Source organism: Cebus imitator, unplaced genomic scaffold, assembly GCF_001604975.1.
Source record: "Cebus imitator isolate Cc_AM_T3 unplaced genomic scaffold, Cebus_imitator-1.0 Scaffold268, whole genome shotgun sequence".
In the NCBI taxonomy this organism is placed as follows: Eukaryota; Metazoa; Chordata; class Mammalia; order Primates; family Cebidae; genus Cebus; species Cebus imitator.
The window spans coordinates 1,360,992-1,367,404 of NW_016107583.1; the positions used below are offsets into that span (position 1 = coordinate 1,360,992).

At 40.9% G+C, this 6,413-nt stretch overlaps 1 long non-coding RNA gene across 1 annotated transcript in view; it reads right to left on the bottom strand.

Annotated features, from left to right (window-relative positions):
• Positions 1–5,872, bottom strand: part of LOC108284046 — a 27,112-nt gene extending 21,240 nt beyond the window's left edge. The window contains exons 1-2 of the long non-coding RNA XR_005195774.1: positions 5,719–5,872; positions 3,452–3,662 (exon numbers count right to left, since the gene is read on the bottom strand). This is a non-coding gene — a long non-coding RNA (uncharacterized LOC108284046). The remainder of the gene's footprint in view (positions 1–3,451; positions 3,663–5,718) is intronic.
• Positions 5,873–6,413: the final 541 nt, after the last annotated feature.

Consider the following 6,413-nt stretch of genomic DNA (forward strand, 5'->3'; position numbering starts at 1 on the left):
AAGGCAGCGGCAAAACCGCCTCACCGGCCTCAAGAGTCACGCTGGCGACACGTGGGGCTCCTCCGCTGGGAATCTCCTGGTGTGTGAGCAACAAAAATTGATCTGAAAGTGTGGCGTCCTCTCGTTCTCTGCTCTTTCAGTGGGAGCTGCAATCCCGAGCTGCTAGTGATCAGCCATCTTGGATCTCTCTCTCTCAGAATTACACAACTTAATAGCATTTAATATTCTCTGTGGGTTAGCCTCAAACTGCCATTATAAGATTCCTACTTTTACCACATACAAAAATCAACTCAAGATGGATTAAGGACTTAAATATGAAAAATAAAACCTTAAAATCCATATTAGAAAATATAAGTAAATACAATTTAGCCCTTAGTCTAGGGAAAGAAATGCAAGATTTTTCAAAAGTGTCTGGTACAAATATTGATCAATTATATTAAAAATATATTTTGTTTATCAAAAGATATCTTAAGAAAATGGAAAGAAAAATGTCAAATTGAGAAAAGACAATTGCAATACACACATTATTAGTATCAAGAATATATAGATTCTACCAATCGACAAGAAAAAATACACAACATAAGAAAAAGAAAGTATAATAAAAGACATTTCTCAGAAAAGAAAACGTATACAACAAATAAACATATAAAGATATGTTCAGTATCATTAACGGTGAAAGAAATATCAATCAAGAATGCTGTAATATACCATTTTAGACCTATTTGATTGGCAAAAATACAAAAGAAATGTATTTTCAAGCAATAAGAGTCTAATGTATTCCAGTTTGGCTGAAGGGTAGTATGTGCTTTATATAATAATCTTATAATGGCAGTTTGAGGCTAACCCACAGAGAATATTAAATGCTATTAAGTTGTGTAATTCTGAGTACCTGAGGTTGTAAGGTAACCTCTGGCTACTCAGATTCTCTCATTGAAATGAAAAATACCTTTCCCCAAAGTAGTGATCTATGACTTAGCTCTTCAAGGCATCTTCTCTATTCTCTTTTACAAACAACTGGTCACATGTTTTATATTACAGAATGTAAAGCATGAAAGAAATGCTCAATTTTTTACATAATTTTTTTATTTTGGCATGCAACTTTCAGCACTTCAACTTAAAGGAATGAGGAAGTTAGGGATTTCAGACATTTTGGTAAGTGGAAGAAATTTTTATTTTTTGTTTCAGTAAAACGACACTTTTATTGACTGAATGAAACTCTTGGTGTCTCTCAAATGCCTGGAAAGCCACATGAATCAGATTTCATCATTTAGATAAAAAATGTGTTAGAGGGCTCAAATTATAGAAATGGTAGCTATGATTAAACAATATCTGTGTGAATAAAAATGTCATCTGATATTACAAAATACATACATTTTATCAAAGCCCCTTCATATACTTTTTTGTATTTAGAAAAAAAAAATCCATAAGGCAGGGTAAATATTATTCCCACTTGCTGAGTGAGATATTGAGGGACAAAGACTAAATGACAGCTTGAACTGGATGGCCTCTTAATGGTAAAGCTAGTATTAAACCTCAACTATCCTGATTCAGAGCCCCATCTTCTTATTCTTTCTCTCCTCTCTTTTCACCTCTCTCTGTTCTTTCTTCCTTCTTCCCTCCTTTCCTCTCTTTTCTTAATATTAATTTTACGAGCTTTAAAAATATATTTATTGTTGAGAATTTAGAAAAGCATGAAGAAGAAATTAAAATCACAATTCTACCACTCAGATAACCACTATTAAAATATTAGTGCAGTTTCTAGTCTTTTTCTTTGTTTCTTTCTTTCTTTTTTAGAGACAGGGTCTTGCTCTGTCACCCAGACTGGAGTGCAGTGACATGATCATGGCTCACTGAAGCCTTGACCTCCCAGGCTCAAGTGATCCTCCCACCTCAGGCTCCCTAGTAGGTGGGACTACAGGCATGCACTACAATGCATGGATGATTTTGCTGTTGTTCATGTTGTTGTTGAGACAGGGTCTTGCTATGTTGCCAAGTCTGGTCTTGAACTCCTAGATTCAAGCAATTATCCCACCTCAGCCTCCCAAAACACTGTGATTACAGGTGTCAGCCACTGTTCCTTACTCTAGTCTTCTTTGTTCATATACATTTAAAAAATAGGAATCACATTTAGATATAGCTTTTGTTACATGCTTCTTAACTTAATGATATAATGTAAATATTCTTCCGAATGATTAAATATTTTTCAAAAACACAAATGTTGGTTGTGCAGTATTGCAGTATATAGCTATACTAGAATTCGTTTAACCAGTCTATTCTACTGTTGTAGCTTGTTTTTGATGCTTCACCATTAAGAACAACACAGCCCTGCACATATATAAAAATAAATCTTGATTCTTTTGTAATGATAGATTTTTAGAAGTGGCATTCTGGCATACTTGTTTTTTGTACTCTAAAACATATTGTCAAGTTGCAATTCAGAAAAACTCTACCATCAGCTATTCATGTGGGAAGTGCTCATCTCCATGAGTCTTTGCCAATATTGCTATTATCATAAAAAGTGATGGTTAGATCAATGAAAGTAATATTTGTTCTTTTAACAGATATTTACTGAGCAATTGCTGTGTGCCAGGCACTGTGTTGGGTGCTAAAAGTTATCTCTCTCCCCAAAGAATTACAGTCTAGTGGCAGTTATATTCAAGCAATTTTTTTTTCTTGAGACAGGATCTTGCTCTGTCACCCAGGCTGGAGTGCAGTGGCACAATCACAGCTCACTGCAGCTTCCAACTTGTAGGCTCAAGGAATGCTCCCTACCTCAGACTCCCAAGTAACTGGGACTATAGGTGCACCCCATTGTGCTAGGCTAATATTTTTTCTTTTCACTTTGTACAGAGATGGGCAGGGTTAGGGGGAATCTTGCTTTGTTGCCCAGGCTGGTCTTGAACTCCTGGTCTCAAGTGGTTCTCCGCCTTGGCCTCTCAAAGTGCTGGGATTACCCACAGGAGTCACCACACTGTCCCAACTAAATTATACTTCTATTCTCACACAGTACTATAGGAGCACAAAGGAAAGATGCCTTCTCTTGAAGGACCATAGAAGGCCCCCTGGTAGAAGTATGCCTGAGTTGGGGCTTCATGGATGAGTAGGAGAGAGGGGATAAACCATGGTAAAAAGGTTCCAGGCAGAAGAAACAACACATACGAATGGAGAAGTAAACATGGTGTAGAGGTTCAAATGCCTTCAAGCACATAAAACCCCACTCAAGCTGGCTAAGCCAGGAGCCAATTTAGGATCTTACGTAACAAGAGGTCTCTGCAGCGTGGCCTCAGGCAGAGTCCACCTGGCTCATCTCTGCTTTGTGTTCTCCCGGCTCTTCCCTCCTCCCAGCCTTCTGCTCCATCCTCGGCATAAGAAGATATATTGTCTTTCCCACATGACCTTTAAGAAGTGAAAAAAAAAAAAAAAAAAAAAAAAAAAAGCAAAACTCTTTGACCCGAAGCAGACAACTTCTCTCCATGTCTTATTGGCCAGGCTTGGGTCACATTGCTGGCTAGGGGAGTGAGATCACCATGTTTGGTTTGGACTAATCGTTTGGAGAGTTGAGGAGTCAGCACTCCATTCACCGTCTGAGGAAGTGCCAAGAGCTGAGTACGGCTGCAGCACAGGCAGGACGCGGTGAGTGGCAGGAGATGAGGCGCCAGAAGCTGAAGGAACAAAAGGCCGTTTCATGAAGGAGGACGGAAAAGTGTCCAATGCTGCAACGAGGTCAAGTGGCAGGAGGCTGATAGTAATTATTGTCAGCTTACTGGGTGCACGAGAGGGCAATTTTAGTTGTGATGGTTGAAGTCAGATTTCAGAGGTTTGGAGACTAAATGTGAGATGGGGGTGGAATAACCAGGGCGCAGATTCTCTCACAGGAAGTGAGGCCATGAGCAGGGAGTGACAGGACGAGGCAGAGCAGAGTCAAGGGAGAGGCGTTTTGATGAGAGAGGCTAGAAGAGGCCTCAATGCCAAGGGAAAGAGAAGGCAGAGAGGAACTGCGGAGGAGAGGGAAGAAAAACAGGGTTATCTTTCCCTGAGGAAGGTGGAAGGGTGGCCATCCGTTGGTGGGGAGGGAATTCCCAGGAGAATAGAAAGCTTTGAAAACTCTTCCGGGGAAGGGAGCATTGATAGCGCGGAGTAGGGCGCGGAGGGCCCACGTGGGGTTGGGGCATTTGAATTTGGAGCAGCCCGGGTGGAGTGATTTCTCTCTAGGAGCACGTGGTAGCTAGGGTGTTGGCTTGGAGGTGGCAATGGTTGGCCTGATCCAGGATGAAGTGACAGATCACACAGCTACATGTGATGGGAAGAGGAAGGGAATGCACCGCTGTTAGGAGAAGACGTAGGGGTGTAATGGGAGTAGTTGGATGAAAGTTAATGGACAGAGGTGCACGTTTGAATTTTGCATTTCAGAAGTGGAACCGTTTGGGGCTATAGAGAGTGTGAGCCCACGTGGAGGTGGATGAATAAACTGAAAAGTAAATTTTTTACAAAATAGGATGATAGCAGTCTATACATTGATTGTGAGGGCATAATGTGGGCATTATGAAGGGCAATTTGGCATCTTTAAAAACTAAAACATGCACATCCTTGAATCTAAATATTTTAACTGTATTCCATAGATTTACTTCCACATGTGTGAAATGATGCATAGTGAGAGTTATTCACTCAAGCATTATTAATAAAAGACTAGAAACCTAAATCCATCTAGGATTTGGTTAAAAAGAAGGCAGTTCTATATTCATTGATGTGGAAAGTTACTCCAATTACAGTCTTAAAAAAAAAAGCAGAGGCTGGGTGCGGTGGCTCACGCCTGTAATCCCAGCGCTTTGAAAGGCCAATGCCTGCAGATCACGTGAGGTGAGGAGTTTGAGACCAGCCTGGCCAACATGGAGAAACCCTGTCTCTACTAAAAATACAAAAATTAGCCAGGCCTGCTGGTGGGCACCTGTAATCCCAGCTACTTAGGAGGCTGAGGCAGCAGAATTGCTTGAACCCGGGAGGTGGAGGCTGCAGTGAGCCGAGATTGCACCATTGCACTCCAGCCTGGGTGATAAGAGCAAAACTCCGTCTTGGGGGAAAAAAAGAAGCAAAAATAAAAGAAATTATAAAATTTTACCGTTTATGTACTAACACACAGACACAAACACATACACCCCATAAAATATCTGCGCATTTACATAGGCTGATTATAAGAGTTGCCTCCACTGATGTGGTGGCTCATGCCTATAATCCCAGAACTTTCAGGAGGTCAAGGTTGTGGGGATCACTTTAGCCCAACAGTTTGAGACCAGCCTGGGCAACATAGTGAGATCTCATCTCTACAAAGAAATTTTAAAAATTAGATGGGTGGGGTGGTGAGCACCTGTAGTCCCAGCTACTTGGCAGGCTGAGGCGGGAAGATCCTTGAGTCCCTGAGTTTGAGGTTACAATGAGCTATGATCGTGCTACTGCACTCTAGCCTCGGCAACAGAGCAAGACGCTGTCTGTACAAAAAATAATAACAAAGAAAGGTAAAAGGGGGTTGTCTTTAGAGAGTTCCTGTAGAGTTGGGTGGCTGGATGAGAGTGGAGGGGGAATTCCTAATTTTCATTATCCCTTTCTTTGCTTTCAGTTTTGTTTTTGTTTTTTAACCAAGTGTGAGAAGTGGTTCTTTGTAGGAAAGAGGGGAGGGTGGACTCTCAGATCACATTACATACCCAGGTGCCCACTGATACCCACCTGCAAGGTTTTGGGAAGACAAGATCCAAGAGGGAGAAATAGTGAATCAAGCGTGTGAACCGAAGCTCCAATTCTGCTGCTCCTAGGGGCATGACCTCTGCAGGAAATGAAAATGGGAAGAATAATATTCTTACCTCTCAGGATTGTCCTAAGGAACCAGAGAAATTGTAAATGGCAAAACAATATTAAAAAGCCAGGTATTTATTCAGCAAACATTTATTGAACATTTACTATACTCCAGGCACTGAATTAAAATGGTAATTATTTCAGTACTTCAATAATTCTTTTTTCCTCATCTAAATGAGTGTTTACAATTGTTCACTGTTATGGCTTGTTTCTTGCTACATATAAGTTGCCTTTCTATCTGCGTCCCTAACCTGTCCCCAGACTCCCACCCACACCTGACTAGCCTTTGTTTATACTTCATTAACTAGAACAGAATTTCTTAAGATGCCCAGGGACCTGATTCAGCCTCCAGCCATGTTTTATTTGCCCACAGATTGTTTAAATATTTTTGAGACGGTAGACAACAGTGGACAAAAAACAAACAAACAAAAAAACACAACCAGATACTTTTAAAGTCCAGATTTTGAACTTTTCTAGAAAAATCAGAAGACCTGGCAACAATGTGCCTTGGGGCAGCAGACCACTGTAGCCAAGCACAGTGGCCTCTTTGGCCAGGCTGTGTGCATTCT